The sequence below is a fragment of the Plecotus auritus genome (genome assembly GCF_963455305.1).
Source record: "Plecotus auritus genome assembly, chromosome: 7".
Classification (NCBI taxonomy): domain Eukaryota; kingdom Metazoa; phylum Chordata; class Mammalia; order Chiroptera; family Vespertilionidae; genus Plecotus; species Plecotus auritus.
The window spans coordinates 160,567,815-160,590,025 of record NC_137774.1 but is presented as its reverse complement, the minus strand read 5'-3'; the positions used below and the strand labels follow the sequence as shown (position 1 = coordinate 160,590,025).

At 41.9% G+C, this 22,211-nt stretch overlaps 1 protein-coding gene across 1 annotated transcript in view; it reads left to right on the top strand.

The window, feature by feature from the left end:
* The first annotated feature begins 816 nt into the window (after nt 1-816).
* The window catches only part of BASP1 (brain abundant membrane attached signal protein 1), a 44,813-nt gene continuing 23,418 nt past the window's right edge, over nt 817-22,211 (top strand). Inside the window, exon 1 of the mRNA XM_080680052.1 lies at nt 817-1,055. The gene's annotated coding sequence lies outside the window, so the exon portion shown is untranslated. The remainder of the gene's footprint in view (nt 1,056-22,211) is intronic.

Sequence of the window (22,211 nt, the reverse complement as noted above, 5' to 3'; positions counted from 1 at the left end):
CCCCACGGTTCCTTTCCTCGGGTTCCAGTCTTCCCCTTCTCTCTCAAGTCTTGAGAGCATCCTCGCAGGGAGACGAAGCCCGCCCGGCCAGCTGGACCTTAAGCTGGTCAGAAGCGACAGCCGTCCGGGCTCAACCTAGGGCGTGCGGGAGCCGCCCACCCAGGGCGCCTGGTCGGCTGGGCGCCTCCCAGAAGTGCCAGCGATGGGGGCCACCCTCCACCTCGCGGACATCTGTCTTTAAGGGCTGAGGGGAAGCCACCGGGTGACCCCCAACTTCACTGTCTGCCAGGGTATAAGAATCTCAGCCAGATGTCGCAAGCTGACGGGAATGGGGTGCTGAGCAGGGTAGCAGGTGGCAGGGGGCATTATTCATCACCTCCAGGCAGCCCCTTAAGTCTGAGCGATAGCCGGAGCACTTCTATCCAGCCGTTCGTTAGAGAGAGAGAGAGAGAGAGAGAGAGAGAGAGAGAGAGAGAGAGAGAGAGAGAGAGACCCACCCACGGGCAGCCAGCGCAGCGGGGGCGGGGAGGCACCCGGGCAGTGGGCCCCAGAATGGAGAGTGGTGGGGAGCGAGTTGGAAACCCAGATAGAGGGCAGATCCAGAGAAGCAGGAGGGGTACAGGGATGGAGAGGAGGGGGAAAGGGGGCACCACCGGGATGGGGACGGAGAAGGGGCTGATTTAGGGAGCTCACAAGAAGTGGAGGGGAGTTGAGGGGAGGCGGGCGGGGCACCGAGATGGAGGGGAAGGGGGAGGGAGGCGGGCGGGGTAGCCGGAGAGGGAGGCTGGGCTGGCCGACGCGGCGGGGGAGGGCGCTGGGCAGGAAGGGGAGGGGGAGCGCGAGCGCAAGAAATGCAGTGGCTGCAGCGGCGGCAGTAGCGGCAGCGGCGACGGCGGCGGCGGCAGCGCTCCAACTTGCTCCTCGCTTCGGACTCCGCCGTCCAGCGGGAGAGAGAGCCCCCGCCAGCGGCCAGCCACCCGGCCGGACGACGCCAGCGACCCGGGCCCCTCGGCGGCACCGCGTTCACCCAGGGGCGGCACAGGCACCCAGAGCCGGTAAGGAGGCGCGTCCGGGGGGGCCCTGGCCCCGTCGCCACCACAGACCCAAGGTGCCGGCAGCCCTGGGGTCTCTGTTTCCCCTACTGCACCACGCCCGGCTCCCCAGGCCCTTCCTCCCCGCTCCGCGCTGCAGCTGGGGTGGGTGGGTGGTGGAGATGCAGGGCCGGGTTAGACAACGCCGGGCATGGGATCCCTCCACCGGCATGGGGGTCGCTCCACGAGGGCTCCATCGCACTTCGGGGATCTGGGGTGAAGCTCCCCCCCGCGCCAGGTGAGGCTTCAGCCACTCACTTGGTGGAGAGGATGGGGCGGGGGGTGGCGAGTCTGATAAACGGAGTTGGGGCGGGGGATGGTGGGTAGCGGGAGAGAAGCTGCTAATTGAAAAAAATTGCCGAATGCGAAACCCTTTTAGCGCACTGAGTCCCAAAGAGCCGGTTTTGTGGGGCTGAAGGGAGCGTATCTGTCATCGGAACCTTCCACAGCGGGAAGAAAGCGCCTGGTGCGAGGGGCGCAGCAGTAAAAATGGAGGGTGGGGGTGGGGTGGGGCGGGAGTGAAGGGGGAGAGAACATGGGGAACTGGTCTGATCGGAGGAAGGAGGTGGCTTTTGGCTTCATCAAATGGGTTTCCTTGGCCAGTGGGACTCCTGAATCTTGGCTCCGAGTGGCCAAGGAATGCGAGGGTCACAGGACAACGTGCCTCCAGAAGCACATCTGAGTGGATCGAAGCCCCAGCCTCGGACGGGGCTGAATTGCTTTCCCACTAACCTGTGGGCCCCTCTGAGCAGTTAATTTTTTGGAGTCTTCAGTCCCGGCCAGAGAGGGTGTGAGCTTGAACCTGACCGAGCTTGGCCCCTAACGGGCCCAGCCCCTCTGTGAGCACAGATTTGGGGTTTAGCAGGTTTTGCCTCAAGCACGAAGCCTGAAACCCGACGCCCGGTTCCTGTTCCTCCCCCCACACCTCCGAAAAATGGAAATGGCAGAATCCCTGGATCGGATCGCACCCACTACGTGCGGCTACAGACCTACCGCATTCTTTTCATGAATATTCATCGAATGCTTGGCTCGGCTCCTTATCTGCTTCCCCAGAGATATTTCCGCCTTGAGACGGACTCCGTGGACAGCCCTGGCGTGTGTAATGTTCACCCTGCTGAAATCAGCACGGCGCACAGGGGCGCAGTTTTAGTACCTTGAACAGGGTTGACACACCTCGGTCTCCCGCGAGGCCAGCCGCACGTACGCGGCAGGTTACAATCAAACACTAGCAGCATCGAGGTGGTCTTCCTACCAAAGGGGTGTGGACCAACAGCCTCAGCCCCTTTCCCGTGGGATTACAGCCCGGGCTCACAGATCCCCAGTGCTGCAGGCAAAATGAATGAATCCGGACTGTAATTACCTATTCCTTTGTCTTGGCCTCGCGCATGCGCGGGAGAGCTGGGTGTGGAGGGCCCTGGCAGCCGCGTCTGATCTCTCCATCACCCACCCACCCACTCCCTTACGAGGTGGAGGAACAAAGGCGTTTGCCCTAAATGTTGCATGAAACCCCTGGGTAAAAATGACAGTCTCCCCTCCACCCCTACCCCCGTGTGTATGTTTCTTGTTTCTCAGGCTATCTCTCATCTTTTCTTTCTTAGTGATTTAAAATGACCAAAAATAAGATTAGCTTTTATAATGAGAGCACATTGTGGATTAAAGTTTTTTTAAAATAGAAAACTATTATTTTACTTTCTAGTACTGTCCATTGTTCTTTTTCCAATAACATAGCACTGCAGTGATGGTCACTCTTCATTTGCATCAATTAACTGACATTTTTTTGCTGCTGGTCGTTTAAGGGACATTGGTCTCACTAGTTAGGAAAAATTGAGACATCTTGGCTTTTATAGGAACAAGATGGCCTACAAAACCCAGAGCAGAGAAAATGGTTACCTTGTCAGGATCCTAACCCTTTTATTTTTCTCTTGCTTCCTACCTCATTGTTTCAGTAGGAATCCCCAAAGGCAAACCCCATGGAGATGGAAATCCACTCATGGGGAGGAAGAAGGCAGTCCCGCTGGTGGGGTGAATGTGGTTAAGTTCATTTCTCTTTCTTCCTTCATTCCTTTCTTTCTTCTTCTTCTTTTTTTTTTTTTTTTTTGGCAATATTTAACAGAAGCCATAATACATATACCTTTGGCTGATTTTCTTTCCAATATGAATTATCCAGGTTATGACATTTTAGATTTCTCTTTGGGTTACTTTTGTTTACCATCCAAAAGGAGACATTGTGTATCATAAAATAGAGCTAAGTATATTTTTGCCGATACATATGCTTATAGGGATTTTATACTTCAGCACACCCTGATAAGACAACACGTGGCAGGAAAATAGAAATCACCTCTTTTGTTCCTTCTAATAAAAAATTGGACCTTATGTAAAAGAGCCTATACTGGTAGTTTAGCTACCTGGTACCTGCTCTATTCCTTAGTATTGAATGATTGATTATGATTTAGATGGCTATCTGTACGTTTTCTCTCTTTTTTTTTTTCCTGTAGATTGTGTTTTTAAGGGAGAGGTGAGTTGAAATATAGACCAAATTCAATAGCAAGTATATACCAAAAAACCCAAGTTCAATGAGTCTTAGTTTTCTGAGCAAAATCATTTTAAAATAGAATTTTTAAAAAAGATCAGTTGTCTTACTTTGTAACTAGCTCGATTTTTGCCAAGCCTTAGCAGGTGGAGAAAGGGGCTAATTGGGCCTTTTGACAAAAATTCAATAGTGACTGTATGAACAGTGGCATTTTTCTCTTTAACTAGTGCTCGTGCTTTCATTGTGGCCTGTGGAAGAGAGCCCTTTCTCTCCCCAGATCACTCGAATGAAAACGTAATGGAAGAGCTCAACTCAAAGGGATTCAGCTCTGTGTTCTTGGAGATGTCACTGTTCGTGCATGTGTGTGTGTGTGTGTGTGTGTGTGTGTGTGTGTGTGTATGTATGTGTTTAATTCACATTAAGAACAATTTAAAACTATTTTCCTTCCATGGTCAAAATAAATGGAGTATGAAAAACTTACATTTGGGTGAGACTTGATCACTGTAAAATAGATGTCTTTGATTTTCATTGCAGTTTTATAAAAAAAATTGCAAACCCCAAAACCATTTTTAAAGCAATTAAGATGCCAAGTATATAATAAAATAAATCTTATTAATGATATGAAATTAAACCAGTTGGTTTGGAATATTATTTTACAGTGCTTCATATTTGTCTTTGGAAAATAATTTTCTTTATAAATATGTATGTAAAAGGGAGAGAGACTAGCTAGTCTATTAAGACTCTCATTTCCAATTTCTATCAGTGTACCCCTAAACAAATGGGTTTTATTGAACATCTAACATTAAGATGTTCACTTAGAGGCTTAAAAACTCATATTAAACCCTACTGAATTTTTAAAACTGTAATAAACAATGCCATCTAAATAAAGGATTTATATAAATTGTTTTGTCTTATTTTTGTGATCTCTTGTACATTTTTGTTTGGAAAATGTTCCCAAAAGGCCTGTCAGTTATTATTTGCTAAAAGCATTTGCCTTTGGTGTCAGATTTTGTTGAAAGACATGCCTTGGTTTGCTTAGGCTTTTGTTTTTCTTATGTGTAGTTTTTACCTGCTCATTGTTGCTCCTTCTTTATCAGAGGATTAACATCTTCTTAATGATAGTCTTAGCTGGTAAGCTGGAAACCAGGTAAAACAACTTACACATATGGACATGGGGAGATGATGTGTAATCTTCATTTTATCAAGTTTTCTCAATTTACTGAATCTTTATAATTTATTGTCTCTTAAGACTTAAGATAACCTAATGCAACATGAACTTTACTCTTTGGCTTAATTATTGTGGATTAATATCAATAAATGACTTTGAAGTTGTGAATAGTCAGAATGTTAAAAAAAGAGTACACTCTTGATGTGTTTTGGGGAGATGTTTATTTACTTACTTACTTATTTAGGTTTCCTAGGGAATAGTGGAAAGCAACTGGGTTTAAAAAAAAATCTCTTAGTACTGGCTGGGCCACTTTGGGTAAATTACTTCAAACCATTCTGGATTTTACTTTATTTTGTTTTAAAATTAGAATAATAATTCCTATTTTCAGGCTATACTAAGGACCACACATATGTGCAAAAAGTGCATAAGTACAATAGCTGGCTCTTAGGGGCCCCTGGACCTCTCAGTCTACATTTCAACATACTTTGTGTGATTGACATCACTGACTAATTTCTGTATATTGAGCTGTGTTTTTGTTTCATGCTGATTAATCAAGACCTGAGGGCCCTGGGAGCATTCAGTCAGAAACAGGATCTCATTCTCATAGATGTTAATATATCCTAATCCGGAATTTCTGGCCTTATGGATGTACATATTGGAAATTCTGAGACAATGCATGGGAGTTTGCCGAAAGTGGGTTGAATGGAGCCAGGATGACCACTCCCATTGAATTCCCCATGGCTGCTTATTAACTCAAGAGATGGTATTTGACTTCTTTTGAGAAAATACAGGGGTAGTCTTAAAATCACGGAAATTCCCTGCCTGCCAAAGGAAATGCCATTCTGTTAAATGCCATTTCCTCCACAGCTGATAAGACAGACATCTAGGTAAGTGTCACGTGAGAAAACTTGTCCAGTGAACCTTATCAAGAGTAAAATACAACCATAGAGCCAAATTCTTACCAGGATATGGTTAAGTTGTAATTTTCAGGAGACACAAGCCCAAAAAGCACTCTGGGGATCAGAAATGGGGTGAAGTAGGATGCTGAGAGAGTCTCATAGGGTGTTTTCCTTCTGAACCCTAAGGTTTTAAATAATGTTAAAAAAAAACAGGCTTTCCAAAGGCATTCGATTTTTTTTTTTAAACAAACACAGGGAAAGCAGAGATTTCTTGCCGAGTCAAGTCCATCAGTGAGGGGAGGTTGTGATTGAGCAGGCTTCTTAGTCTAGGAATAAATTCCTGAAAGCTTTAGATATTGAGAAATAGAAACCATCTGCTAGCACCACAGGGACACAGGGCATAAGGAAACACTTCAAGATAATATAGGAAAGTGGTGTTCAGTGGGGAAGCAAAGCGTTTACACAGTATTTCCACCTTACCACTTACACATTTTTTGAACTTCGTTGAATTGATTTTGTTGTGGTGGTTGTTCATTTTGGATGAGGGAGGATTTATTGGTTTGTTTTTTGGACGTCTCTCTGAAATGTGTATTTCAGCTATTATGTGTACATTATGAAGGGAGAATGACATCTAGAAAGCATGGGCTGGAGGGTGGAGTGTGTGGAGTTGTACTCTGGAGCCAGATTCACTGGGTTAATTTAAGTATCTTGTCTCAGCCATTTTCTGTTTGTGTGAATTTTGGCCAATTGCTTAGCTTCTCTGTGCCTCAATCCCCACCTGTAAAACTGGGGTTACAATACGGAGCTATTGTCAAGGATTAAGGATTAAGTGAAATCCTCAAACACTTTAGGACAGTGCCTCACACCTATTCAGTGCATCTTATTTAGCACATTCACCATAAAGTGGGGAGAAGCCCAGCTTTGCTTTATCCTCCACCTCTGGAGCTGATCATAGGCTTGTTTCTGAGGTCCTGTTGCCAGACAGGCCATGGTGGTGCCTTGAAGAGAGTAGTTGGTAGGACATTAAAGTCTGAGGTTTAGGATAATCCTGGTCGCATAGTCAAGTCCTATGATATCTTGAATATGTGGCCAGGACACTTGTCCTAGTTTCAAAAGTCTAAAGTGGGTAGGTTAATACAACCCCAGCCTCCACACTGAATTGGCATTAAAATGAAGGAAAAAAAGTGAAAGTCCTTGGAACTGGAGAGAGCTCAGAGAAAGGCTCAGTGTATGATGTTAGGGATAGACTTAAAAATTCCTCAAAGTACTGGCTTTTGTTGTGTTTTGAATTAAGGTGCATTAATTGGCATTTGAAAGGAGTGTCGAAGTCATTAGTACTAAGATTGATATAAACCAATTTATATATTTAAAATTCTAAGGACGCACATGGTAATACCCTTCCACTTTCCCACATCCCCACTCTCCATTCTAGGAGTGAAACTGTATTATGTAGGAATGGAAAGGTGTTGTCACCTGTTGACAAAATCTTTGCAAGCAAATATCTGCATGGAGACTTTGGTCACTATGGCCTCTTAAAAACAAACAAACCTGTTTCTTTGGAATTTTAGATATTTGGGGTTGATCCATCCTTCTCCAGTAAGTTCCAGCCTTCCAGGCATTTAATTCAGGGATCTGTCCACGTGGTTTGTGTTTGGCCCTCTGGACAGTGGCTTATGCTGTTGAGGGAAGATAAAGTCATTCTTATTTTGATTAAGTCATTTTTAATAGTTTCTTTAAACATGTTTTGAATCTTATGGATTTGGGAGGGAAATGACATTTTACTTACCTGTCAGGTGTTCACTGTAGAAAATAGGTTTGGGACATGGTGGTTGCATCTTTTTTAAAACTTCCTCCATTGATGAGTTTGGTGTTTTTTTTTTGTTTTGTTTTTTTGTTTTTTGTTTTTTTTTTTTTTAATCTGGAGAAGTTAAGGGATGAAATTGAACATTTGTTGGCTGTTTATTGTACATCATATGCTCTCATTGAATTTTATCCCATGCAGGCCACCCCTGAGCTTATCAGGATTAGTATGTGGCCCCTTTTTCATCCATAAGGGTTAAATAATGTTCATAATATTCTAGAGCTAATAGAAAGAGATATAATTCAAATCTTTGTCTGATGGCCCTATTCCTCTCCACAATGCTATATTGGACTTCCATAAGCCTTGGCCATTTTACCTTATGTAATATGGACAACTTTCTAATGTATTAACATCTTCAATATTATTTACAGAGAGTTGTGCTAAGTTCTTCAATGAATAACTATGTATTATAGAAAAGATGCAGGGCGGAGTAAATATTTGATCAGTAGATACATTAAGTCACTTATAGATTAGATGTGCTGTTGTCACGGTGAACATAGGCTAATGTCCTTAAGTCATACCTTTTTGAGTCTGATGATGATGGCTGCTCTCAATAAAGACTGTGGGTGAATGTCATGCATTTGCTTGACTCCCTTCACTTTTCCCTTTACACCTCATAGGTGGAGGCAATCACTCAAATACCTGTAATCCTAACTTTGAGATACCAATTGGATACCAGTCAACCCTCTTCCAGCTACTGTATGTAGTAGAGTTGCCTGATTAGAAATAAACCAAGCCCTAAGTTGGTTCACTGGTTTTCATTCTGCCTAGGTGCGGGCAGGATTCATTTGCAGAAGTCGGTGGCTGTTTTCAATACTATACTAACTGCAACTGAAGTCCTTTGTAAATACTCATGTTATCGTAACAAAAGGTTTGAAAACACATGACTAAAACACTTATTTTGGAACTTAAAAGGCCCTTAGGAAAGTTAGTGGCTTACTCAAGGTCCCGTGAGCTGCTTAGTGGCCGAGTGGACACCCAGGTTATTTCCCAATAAAGTTGCGTTCCTACTGTCCCTCCCTTTCAATTTGAGTCAACCTCTTACTCACTGTTTGCAACATAAAAAAAGCATTCCTCCCACTTTTTTAAAAATTCAAATTGGAGTCTTATGTGTCTCTCTCTGCCGCAGTCCCCCCTCCACCCCCCAAAAAAAGAACTACTTCACCTGCTGTTTTATCTATGCACCATCTTCCTTCTCAGCCGACCTTTGCTTCTTACAGTACAGGCCCGTGACTTCCTTCATATGCCAAAGAATTCATGGCATGTATTACATAACTTGGCTCATAAAATGAAATCTTAGTGCCATATCTTTTGTTTTTCACCTAAAATTAATAGTGGTACAAGGTTGGGAGCTGTGGATGGAGATTACATGTTTGAAAGTAAGCCAGTTGGTGTTAGACTAATTAGGGGACTACAGAGCAAGTGGGATCATCAAACTTCGGGCCCTAGAAGTGCTCCAGGGAAATCCAGCATGCAGCTGCAGCGTTGTGGGAGGTGATGGGTGGGCATGAGCTTTTATGCTGATTACCAGTGTTATCTGGCTTCTGGGTTTGAGAGCTGCATAATACACGAGGTTTAATCTTTTTTCCTTTAGAATGATCATTTATAGTATTTGGGCTGATTTAGAGGATTTAAAGGGCTCTAAGTTTCTGAAGTAGTCATTAAAATATGGAACGGAGGTACATGTTAAAAAATTTTCAAACCTTGTTATTTAGATGTTTGAAACTGATGTTAGCAATGTTAAGTGTTTACATTTGTATTTTGTGAAACTGATAGTGAAGTTTAGATAAGACACCAGTTTAATTCATATTTTTAAATCATCATCTTTAGACATTTCAATAGAGAATAAGCTTTGATGAATTTGATGACCTCACAGTTTTTATAATGCTTTAAATTCTTATAATTTTGCAGGTTCAGAAAAAGAAGTTCAAATTAAAACCTCTTTTTTAAGTCTCTGAAGAATAGGTGCTAGAGAATAGTTTTTCCTGGTTGAACTTTCTACATTACAAGTTTCCTGAATTGCTTGGCAAAGTGATTTTGAAAAGACCCATCATTTACCCGTTGACAGCTCTTCAAAACACCATTATTACCTAGATTAATGTAATAGCCAAATCAAATAGTAACAAAATCTAATTGTGGAAGTAGTATATTAAAAGGGAAAACAATAGCAACCATTTAGTAACTGTCAGAACATTCCTATTTCTTCAGGATATATAGAAAAAGTTCTCCTTAGAATTGTTGGGTCTTCACAGAACACTGTCTTAAGCTTCTCTGAGCTATCTTGGAAACAGTAGGGGCTGTAGGAATATTTGCTGTCTTTGACCTTTACAAAATGTTCTCAGCTGTTTCAACAGAGGATAAAGAGCTCCTATATTTGCCTAGGGCATATTTAAGATGATTGGGGGAAAGGAAAATCTAGAGAAATCAGTGATTTCCAGGTGGGGAGATTTGAGGTGATTTTCTCCCTTTATCCTGCATTTCATCAAGAAGGTAGAGTAAGGTTATGTGACTGCTAGGGTATTTACTAAATACATTGTTTTGGTTAAACAAGGTGTTTTGGAATCTTTTCTGAATGACTCATTTTCCTGAGGAAAAAAGAAAGGATCTTAGTTAACAATTGGAAGTTACAAGTAGTTCCTAGGTTTTCTTGTGGTAACCCAATCTGGTGGAGACCACCCTGTTGACAGGAGGTTTATTGTGGCAAAAGCATTTCCTCAGTCCTGGTGATCTTTTGTTGAGACCTCACCCAACTGGACTTCAGAAACCAGGTTCCAGAAATTTCAGTGTTGGTTTTCAAACAAATAGCAACAAGTGTTTGTCACAATGTTCTCAAAAACGTTGTCAAGACAAGATGGATAATGGTTTCCCAGGTGTGTGTTTCTTCGTGTGACTCACATCTGAATGTTACTCTTCTCCCAAATCCAGTCCAATGGTTGATTAATAAAGTCTCCTTGAAGGTTTCATTGGTGAAAGAGACAAACATTAGTAGCTCACCTTCTTCACCTCTATCCTTTCTATTCAAACTGGTTTTGTTTCCACCATTCAGAGAGTTTAGGGTTGATTTCAGCTGCACTAGGGTTTCCTGGGTAGGTGGTTGTCTTAGGAGACTGCAACTGGCCACAATGCAGAGAGGAGTAACTACACAATGGAATTACAGCACAAGATTTCACTAAGGTAAGAGTTGTAGTTTTAAATCCAATGCACTCTCAGTGGGAAAAGCATTCTAGTAATATTTCTAAGATACTATGTTTAATTGACTACTAACTCTGAATGTAGAGAATGTAATAAAAAAGTGAATTCAACAACAAAAAAATAATTTTCAGCAGTCTTCACATCTCTCCCCCTCATCCAAATAACCATGTTAATTAGCCCTTTCTACTTAAAAAATATCGCTTTTTTGTATTTAAAATTTTAATGCTGTCAATACTAACACTTTAAAAAAACAAAAAAACAAAACTGTATCCTTGCTCCCAGCAACAAATATTAGAACATTCAGGGGAGAAGTGGTGGTTAGAGGGAACAGTTGGCAAATCAGGACAAATGCACTCATGCTAACCCCTTTCACTTGCCTTCTTTAGACCAAGAGACATTACTTGCGGGTCTCGTTCTTATATTGATCCCTCTTGGCTGGGCAGATGACCAAAGGAGGATCCTTTGTCACTTCTGTAGTGGGAGCCAGGACTCTCAGATAAAGGGCAAAGAAGTCCAGGATAATGTCAGGCTGCAAGAAATGTTACTTCTGTTTCCCAGGGGAGTGAAAAAACTCAAGCCAAATTTGAGCTGGGCATGATTCCTGTTGGAAGAGGGTGTGAACTGGAGATCTATCTAAAAGGCAAGATGACACCCAAACTCTTAGGGTATTTAACATGAGCAGCACTCCGCTGCGTGGCAAACCAGCAGGCCCTGACACGTTGGCAGTTGTTTGCATAGTTTACCTGGTAGAGAAAATATCTAACTGCTAGAACAAATGTTTTAGAGCACTAATATGCATGCACTGGTTAGTGTGAGGTTTAATTGGCCGGGACCTATTTCCATTTAAATTGGATTCTGATAACACATTTAACTACCTCCCTACCTAATTAAACAGTTCAGTCTTGAGAGAGGGAGGGGCACCTGTGAGCAACAGAATTTCTTATTAAATACTGAGGTTTTTTAAAAAAGCCCTGAAAAGGAGGAGATGGCTGTGCTTGAGGGAAGTTCAGCATGGTAATTTTGCAGCCATGTGTTTGGATGCAGAGAGGGGAACACCGTTCCTTTCTGTTCCCAGGAGTGTCTGTATTCCCCTTTTGTGGGCAGGGTTTCTGGTAAGTACAATACAGGAAGCAAAACTACATTATGCTAGGTCAGCAGTCAACCTTACCTCTTGTTTCTGAGCCCCAGGGCTCCCTTCCTGTGTTCCCCGGGTGAAAAGAACATAGCCCTGCAAGAGGAGGAAGCGAATTGGTAGGAGAGGGTTCAGATGCATATGCAGTAATAGAGTTGGTGGAAGACACTGGTGCTTTGTTCCCATTAGTCTGTTGGTACTGCCATTACAAATACCCCTGTCTGGGTGGCCTACATGACAGAAATTGATTTTCTCACAGTTATGGAGGCTAGAAACCCCAAATCAAGGCGTTGACAGTGTGATTTCTTCCAGGTTCTCTCCTTGGCTTGCAGATGGCCTACTGCTTGCTGTGTTCTCACGATCTTTCATCTGGCACTTGCATCCCTGGTGTCTCTTCCAGTGGGTCCTAATCTCCTTTTTATAAGGACACCTTTATTGGATGAAAGGTTTGCCCTAATGGCCTCATTTTAACTTAATCATCTCTTTCCAGGCCATATCTCCAAATACAGGCACATGTTGAGGTGCTGGAGTTTAGGGCTTCAACAAAGGAATTTTTGGGGGGATACCACTCAGCTCATCACAATTTATGTTTTGTGCCAAGGAAGGTACTTTACACTGAAGAACAATTTCAAGCTTCTGTGCAAAGTGCTGCTTCATGCCTTCCTGCTTCACGAAGGCAGCGGGGGAACTCGAAACCCTTGAGCCACTGGTTTAATGCTCATGAATCCAGGTGGGGCAAGCATAGGTGTCCTCATCGGACACGTTAGGTGCAGAGAGGTTAATTTCGCTAAGGTTCACATTGCTAGAAGAGCTAGAGCCTGGTGTGGGATTCAAAGACATGTTTCTGTGGCTCCAGTGTCCCCCAGAGGTGCAAAGGGTGTGTGCAGGCATCATTCCCTCTGTTGTACTCACGATGGACATGGGTACATGAATGAAGCCTGAGGATCCTTCTCAACACAGTACTTTAGGTAGCCACCACTGTTCAATGGGCTCTAACATAGTGAAACCTAGTTTTCACTCTAGTACTATATAGTATATTACCATGCTTTTGCTCTGCCTGAAAGCTTTTTCACTAGGTTTTTTTTTCATATACCTGAATTTTACAAGAGAGTGCATAAAGAAAGAGAGAAGGATTGACTTAGCACATATAGTGTAAAGAACCAGCTAGTCTTGAGTAAAGAGTCATTCTGAGAAAGCCCACTTTAAAATCTCCCATCCAATAATGGAAGAATTGAACATATGTGCAGGCCTGTTTAAAATTCTATTCTAGCATCCATGCTTATTGGTAGGGATTCGCCATACGGAATGTTACTAGGGGGCAAGTCTTATTGGATGGAGACTTGAAGACATTAGAAGACAGACGCTTTAACAAAAGCACTTGTGGGAGGAATGGGTGGAGGTCTAGGTTTCTCTACAGTGGGACACTAAGTATTGGGAAGGAAGGTGTGTCAGGAATCACATGTGTCAGGAGTCTTTGATGACATAAAGGTCAAGGCTAATGAATTTTGGGGTCTTTCCAGGCAATAAAATAGTGATACTTAAGGGATTCTTTGAGGGGCATTCTCAACAAATGTGGATGTGGGTATGTCCACACTTAACTCTTTTGAGAGGCCCTTTTAAAAGCAATTTACAACTTTTGAGGTGCCTTCTCAAATGATGCAATTACTGCTTTCTGTTTCAAATTTCAGATTGTGTCACATTGTGTTAACTATGACAATAAAAATATTGCTTCATTATTCCACAGTCAATTTGAATATAACAATTCAATTTTACTAGACCAGATAAACCACTGGCCCTAAAAATAATGGAAAGTTGATACCGTTCAATATATTTCATAAAAATTTTCACTGGCAAATTTTCTGCATGAAACATGTGAGTTACTGTAGAATATCTTATTTTAGCTCTTTAATTTATATGGCCTTTATTTTCAAGCCAATGCCCACGGTCTACTTTCAGTGCTCACTGTCTTGGTCAATAGCACTTTCTTCCATTTATTCCAGAAAGAAGGATTCTTCCTGGTAACAAAGGTCTACCAAATCAACTTTATAACTATTTCACACATATGTCCATTTCCCTTGTTGGGGAGGAAAATTTTTCCTACACCTTTCAAGGTTCTTCTAGCTCAGCCGTGGGCAAATTACGGCCCGCAGGCTGGATCCAGCCCGTTTGGCTGTTCTATCCAGCCCGCCGAGCCGAAAGAGCGGAGGGTTCTCTTGCTCTCCCCTTCGCTCCTTTACTTTGAATTTATATTAGCTCACACAAACACTCCATCCATGCTTTTGTTCCGGCCCTCCGGTCCAGTTTAAGAACCCATTGTGGCCCTCGAGTCAAAAAGTTTGCCCATCCCTGTATCTAGCTCATCTAATAATCAAGTTGACACAGATTAAAATTCAATTTTAATAATAGGTATACCACCTTCAACTAAAGACAAAAGAAGATGTTGGGTGTAGAGAGTGAGTTATGGGAAGTTACCAGAAAAAGTACCAGTAACAAGGACAAAATTGTTATTCAGATTTAAGTCTATGCCTTTTTGATTGATAACAGTTTCTAGGGATTTAGATACCTTCCTGATACAATGAGGGAAACACCCTTACAAATGGAGATTTATTCCAAAAGGCCCTTTTACAAAGGATAACTTCTATCTACTTGACATTTATTTTTATTTAAAAAAATATATTTTATTGATTTTTTACAGAGAGGAAGGGAGAGGGAGAGCTAGGAACATTGATGAGAGAGAAACATTGATCAGATGCCTCCTGCACACCCCCTACTGGGGATGTGCCCACAACCAAGGTACATGTCCTTGACCAGAATCGAACCTGGGATCCTTCAGTCTGCAGGCCGACACTCTATCTACTGAGCCAAACCGGTTAGGGCTCTACTTGACTTTTAGAGCTTCTTCCAGACATGCTGTTTCTTAAAATTAACCAGTACCCTAAAGAGGCAGTTTGGGGTGGTGGACTTTGCTCCCCTTCACCCACCACTCTAAGCCATGAATCTTGTCAAAGCCTCTATTCCTGTCCTTGATTACTGCCCAATACTCACTAAATCTAAGCCTGACATTCCTGTGCCTAAGACTTTATATAATGACGTTCTGTTACCCTTAGAATAAAATAATAAAATCCTTCACTGATCTGCAAGGTCTTGCATGTTCACCACCTGTTTCCCTCTTGCACCCCCTTTCATTCTCACTCTCTCACCCACCTTCTGTTCTCTAGCCACACCACCTGCACAATACTCCAAGGTCTTTCCTACTGTTCCTTCTGCCTGGAATATTCTTTTTCCCACTGTCCAAGTATTCCTCAGCTTAAATGTCACTTTCTCAGAGATGTCTTTCCTGACTGTCCCCACACCTCTCATAGCACTGGCCATTTTTTTTGTCCTTGCATTTATTAAAACTGATGTGATTATTTAATGTCTCTAGATAAAAAGACTTAGGAGGCAGGGATGTGTTAGTTTTGTTGACCCATGACAGTGCTTTGTAACAGTTCTGATACATACCAAGCTCTCCACATTTGTTCAGTGTCAAAGGTTGCCTACAATACATTATATTCATGGAGGGCTCATGTCTTTTGAAAGTCACCTTTAGAAGGTGGATAGTAAATTTCACCTCATCAGTTGTGCTTACCATGAAGATGGATATCTGATGAATTCCAATTAGTGTAATTATTCTGTTTCCAGGCCATAACCTTAGTAGTAATTGTTCTAAATCCCTGAGACATTATGAGTAATTAGTACTAATGGCTCATGCATCTAAGCTTCCTCCCAAGGTAGAGTCTCAAAGGAAGAATGAATTGTATATTATTTGTGGGAAACAAATAGTATTGCACTGAGGAATCTTTTCAGAAGTAAGCCACAAGGAATGAAAGCTGGGCTCATTGTCCTAACATTCCTCATACGTCTTCCAAGTCATTGAACACTGTGTGTCCTCTGCAGACCAGTGCATTTTTATGACAGCATTTGTGAAGTCGGGAGTATTCAGCCCCCAGATGAGCATGTGTTTAAAATCTAATTTATGCATCAGTCAATTACAAACCTAACCAAATAAATAGGAATCTAGTCCTGGTTCTGTGCTGTGACACTTACTCTAAATTGTGAGTTCCTGCTGGCCAGGACCTTGCTTTGTTCATGTTTGGATGTCAGTTTCCCAGAGAGAACCTGTGGTCCAGTATTGGGATGAAGATACAGAACGACATGTTTTTCATAGTGACCCTTGGCATCATGCTATACAAATAATGCATGTAACCGAGTGTTGTCCTTTATTTTCATATCCAGGAACCAGCTTGTAATAAACCTTTTACAAACATCACAGTGTTTTGTGGGGGGAGGGAGAAAGGAACACAACTAAAACAACATTTATGATCCACTGCCCCCCATCTTGTCCCCATGTTTTCATGTACTTTGTTGTTATTGTTAATCCTCACTTGAGGATATTTTTCCATTGATTTTTAGGGAGTGTGGAAGAGAGAGGGAAAGACAGATGGAAACGTGGATGTGAGAGAAATGTGTTGATTGGTTGCCTCCTGCACAAGCCCTGACCGGGGGCCAGGCTGGAGAGGAGCCTGCAACCAAGGTACATGCCCTTGACCAGAATTGAACCTGGGACCCTTTGGTCCGCAGGCTGATGCTCTCGCCACTGAGCCAAACCGTCTAGGGCTCATGTATTTCTTGGTGGTCAGTATTCAACTTTCATTGTCTAAGTCTTGACGTTACTGGCCTTCACAGATCAGTGTCTAGTTTTCTAAAGCCAGTTCAAAATATCTTATTGATGGAATTCTTATTAAATTTTAAAAAATGTAGTTTTTTTAGCTATAATATGAAATTGGTTTCTAAAGTAACCTGTAGTTAAATAATGCAGAGTTCCAGTAAGCAGGTCTAATTTGGCAATACAATTGATTCATTCTAAAACATTTCTAGATATTGATGCTTTATTTGTAAAAGTTTTATTTTAGGCATCTTTTTTACATATTAAAACTAGTTATAGTTGAGGTGGTTGCAGGGTCTTTATTGTCTACATCTGTGAGCTGTGTTGTGGTATAAGACAATCTCCTATCATATGTAGTATAAACAGTTTGCTACTTTTATTGTTAAATCAGTACCTAAAGTGGTCTCATTTTAAAATGAAATCAGTTTATGAATGGCATTGTCTGCAGCTGTGACTCCTTTAGCCCCTCCCCCAACATACAGGATGACACTTCCATAGGATCTAAAGGAGCTGGCCATCAGGGCAAGGGTGGGTCATCTACTCCATAGGGTCAAGTCAGTGTGATTTAAGTAGAATAGTAAGGACAGTGATAGATAGCTCTTGGAAATTTTTTATTTTATGTACTCTTCAGCCTCCATAACTCGCCATACTGACTGCTGATCTTTCACATACCAAACTTCATGTTTTGTTTTGAAGCCTTGGCTCAGGTCGTAGATTGCGTCCTTAGAATATGTAATTAGCTGGAATGACATGGTATCGATGGTTGAGCAGCCATTTATGACACAAATGAATAACTGGATGACTGATATGCTTTTTGATGTGTATTTCCAAGCAATTTACTAGAGGATATTTTCCTTTATTATTATTTTTAAACCCTCTGATGTGACTTGCTAGGGCGAAGGTATTATTTTGGTTTCGAAATTGGAAGATATAATCAGAAACGTTGCTGTGGCCAGAGGCATAATTGGTGTAGATATTTAGATTCTGACATTACTTCTGCTCTATAAATTCATCATTGGGTTGGACACTCATGATGTACACTTATTCATTTAAAGTCATAACTAAATAATCATTTTATATAGTTAAAAGGTACAAGTATTGCTTTTGCGATGAATTCATTATTTAAAGATCAGTGGCTTTTGTAAGCATATTTCTAGGACTAAGCTTTTTAAGAGCAGCTCAAGTGAGCAAACAATGTGGGGGTTTTCTTCCCTGTTAAATGCAATGTGGAGAAACACAAACCACATTAAGATATTACAAAATTAATGTTTGTTTATTGAATGAGCTGGGAGATAGATGCCAAGACCTGTTTTCCTTCCTTTTAAGGAGCTTATGGTCAGTGAAGGCAAACAAGTACACCAGTAATTACAGTGAGACAAGTGTTAGTCTGTAGATAACATGGGATAGAGGTATTAACCAGCAGATAGTCATTAAATTAACTACTTGGATCATCAGTCATTACCTCTGTTCTTTCTCTGTTTTGCTGTCAGATCCACCTCTTTGACTTGACTAAGCAATGTGAGATATTCTAAGTTCAATGGGCTATTATTTAGTTTTATGTACATAACACTTTTGAGAATATGGAATTCATGATTGAGAGCATGCCCTCAGAGTTTAGTTTTCATTAAATGTTTATAAAACAGAAATATTTTAATAATAGGAATTAAATATTTTTATCAAGTTCTCATAGACCCCAATATCTAGAAGTTGAGTTAGTTCAAGTGTGGTGAGTAATACACAGTTTTAATTTGATCCATATCTTAAGAAAAAATTCTCAGTAGGCAGTCTTGATGTTAATACAGCACAATTCTGTGTATTAACAAGGAGCTGCTTGTGTTGCTGTGTAATTCCCCTGAAATTTTCAAAAGCTGTAATTTTTCTGTATATCTTGAAAGTTTGTTAGTGGAATCTTCCAGCCCAGGCTGTGGTAAACAACCAAGAATTCTCCATGGAGGTGTAAGGAAGACAGATGTCAGGAAGGCTGTCTGACAGGGACATCAAGAACCCTCCTTGAGCCCATCTGGACTGCTGTTGGGATGAGAACACAGACAAAACATCTGTTCTTAACACTAGTGACTTGAATGGTTTTTATTTTGAAGAAGGAAGACTGCCTCAGCCTGTGGTTGAATGGACTTACAGGCATTCCAGGTGTGGAGCTCTGGAAGTGAGGGGTGTAAATGAGGATCCTGTTCCCTGGACCTTACATGTTCCCTGGTGTTGCCTTCTAAAGTCAGGCTCCTTATAGTGTCACCAAAGTAGTACGGACCATGATGTGTGTGTGGAGGCTATTTAATTATATAGGAGCTTATTTGGGGGATTCTTGTCTTTAACTGTCACATTTTCCTTGGGACGTTTGACACTTCCACAGACACTTTCTTTGGTTTGGAACTTGAAATATTTTTTGTGAATTACACCTACCCTATTGCCCAGGTGCCTTTCTATTTCTTCTCCATTTAAATTGCCCTCTTTGTTGAGAACAGCACTGGACTGTCTTTCTGCAGTCATTCCAGGCTCGTTTGGATCTCCCCATCATCTTAGTCTCCTGTCCAGGAAAACTGGTCACCATTTTCAACCCACTCAATTTCCATAGCTGGCTAGCTGAGTTTTTATTGAAACCAAAATAAAACTTCAAAGAAACCGAAGAAGCTTGAGCCTCCCTGCTCTCCCTTTCAACTCACACCTACCGATGTTTATCTTGGAACTAATTTGATGTTTATTTGATGAAATATGTAGTTAAGTGTTAATGGAGACTAATGTCAAGCCTTAGAACCGTGTGCAGAAACCTTTATTAGTCTGTGTTGAGCATTTGATACTCTAAGGTCAGGGTTTCTATAGAAACCATGGAAGCCTGGAGTAAAATGCTTGCCTGGCCCCCAAATAGTCTCAACTGAATGTAGCCACCGCCATCATAGCACCTGAACTTGACCCATCTTTTCTTCTTCATCTGCTGCCACCTGTTCTTCCTGCATCACACCATCTTCAATTTGTTATCCTACTGCCCAGCACTGTGAACTGTTCATAGTTCCTGGTCAATATCTGAAGTGTGGAATGCTATGACTATTTAAATAGGACTCATTATGGATTGTCTTTAAATATTGATATGACAATGACTTTTCAAAGAATATGTGTAAATTGCTTTTTGAGGGTAAGCTATTAATCTCTTGCTTTCTATTCAAATGTGATTATCTTTGGTAAGCTTTTAAGTATCTTTCCACTCAATTGAGGACTGCCCAGCTCCCTTGTAAGTGCCTAGAAAATGAGTATTGATTTAGTGTTGCTCCTTTTAGCCCTCTAAGAAACCACTTTAGCTGGCTCATTCAATATAACACATAAATGAGTTGGGGAGTAAAGCTACACAAATCCTTATCCCTCCCTGAATAATCTATCAAACTTGACCAAATAGCACACACTGTCTTTAGCTCTTTCTGAAAGAAGGCATGGCATATGTGAAAAGTCCCCTCATTCACTTTGTTTTTTTCTTTGTCAACTATTTTTTGAAGTCACCAAAATCAGGGTCCAAGTAAAATAGGTCAACATTAGTGCAGTAGTCATCCCCACCTCCTTCCCCATTCTCAGGGGATATGTTCCAAGATCCCTAGTAGATGCCTGAAACTTCAGAGGCTACCTATACCTTTTCACATTAAGGAAGCACTTTATGACTTCTCTTTGGCAGATCCAAAGTGCCAGCCAGCATCACAACACTGTGCTTCCGGCTATTATTAAGTAAAGTAAAGGTTACTTGAACGCGAGCACTGCACTGCGATACTCAGATGGTTGATCTGATAACCTGAGGGCTACTGAGTGACTAATGGGATGGGGAGGTGCTGGTCAAAGGGATGATTCACGTCTTGGGTAGGGCTGAGCTGGACAGTGAGATTTTATTATGCTACTCAGAATGGCGCACAATTTCTAACTTACGAATTGTTTATTTCTGAAGTTTTCCATTTAATACATTCAGACCACGATTGACTGTGGGTAAGTGAAACTGTGAATAAGTGGGGACTACTGTACAGGTAACAGAAGGTTGTATATTTGATGATAACATTGACCTCCCCCCCCCCCCCCCGGGGTCTGGGCCTCACTGTCCTGCAAGATGTGTTGAGACAGCCCAAGTTATTGATCTTAGTTACAGCTTCCATGATCTTAGTTACAGCTTCCATGATCTTCCTAGGGCCTTGCAACATCAGGTTGATCCTAGTTGGTACCCAGTTAGGAATTTCCATGTATGGCATATCTGCATCTGATAATGTCCTCTTGTGGTTGAAAACACAAGCTTCAAATAGTGAAGCAAAACTCTTCTAGTCCAGAGTTCTCCCAAATCTGTGAATTTGTGCTTATTCAAAGTCCTCTTTACTGGTAACCGCCGCCGGCGGTAGTCAGGTCTTTGGAAATGCCAGCCCTGTAGGGTAGTGGTGTTTGTCTTCTCTTTTTCAATCTATAGTCCTGCAGTTGGAACTGTTAAGAGATATGTGTTTTCAAAGACTCTACTAAATAAAAAGCCTGGATGGTTGTGATTTTTTTAAAAATATATTTTATTGATTTTTTACAGAGAGGAAGGAAGAGGGATAGAGAGTTAGAAACATCGATGAGAGAGAAACATCGATCAGCTGCCTCCTGCACACCTCCTACTGGGGATGTGCCCGCAACCAAGATACATGCCCTTGACCGGAATCGAACCCGGGACCTTTCAGTCCGCAGGCTGACGCTCTATCCACTGAGCCAAACCGGTTTTGGCGATGGTTGTGATTTTGAACTAAGTTGAAAACATAAAACAATCGTTACAAGGAAGGTGAAACTATGCAGAGATTTATTTTTAAAATGACATTTCACAACATTTTGTAATCTCTTTTAATTACAAATTGCAGAAAACCCTACCTTTTAGTTTACTGAACACAGGCTTACCCTGTACTAAGCAGGGTTCTTGAGCTTTACAAAGATTAACATTTTGAGATGCAGCAAGCTGATGAGGTAGGTACAGCTGTTACCCCATTGTGCAAATGAGGAAGCTTTGGCACAGGGAAATAAGCAACGGGTCACGTAACCAGTGTGACACAGCCCTTCTTGGTCCACATTCCATGCTCTTAACTTGTTTGCATTGTTCCCAGTTAATAAAAAAGCTTACTTTATTGCTTCCAATTAGGGTAACTTTTCTTTGACTTTTTAAAAATAAGTGCCATGCATTAGTTGTGTTTGTTGGAAATGAATGAGAGATTCTGAAGCTTTCATAGGATCAGTTCCAGAACTGGAGCAGAGCCAGCGTGCACAGTGATGGCTCTTCCTGTGAGCTCCCGAGGGCCACAGGCTCCCAGACGCCTTCTTCTCCAGTCCCTTGGACTGCACTGGGTGGGTGTCAGTCTGTGGGTCAGTTCACCAAAACAAAACAAAGGCTCCTGACCCACTGACCCACCAGGAGCTGATGGATTTGGGGACAGACAAGGCTGCAAAACTACTACATGGAGACAGTAATGCAAAGTTGGGGTTTTCTGAGATTCAAACTTAAGCTTTTTAAAAATATTAAGTCAGGGGACTCTTGACTGAGATATTGAACCATACTGTGATTTCCTCACAAAATTTGAGGTGTGCTGCATTTTAAGCCTGAGTGGTTGGTTGCTTGGAAGAAAAGGCCTCCCTCA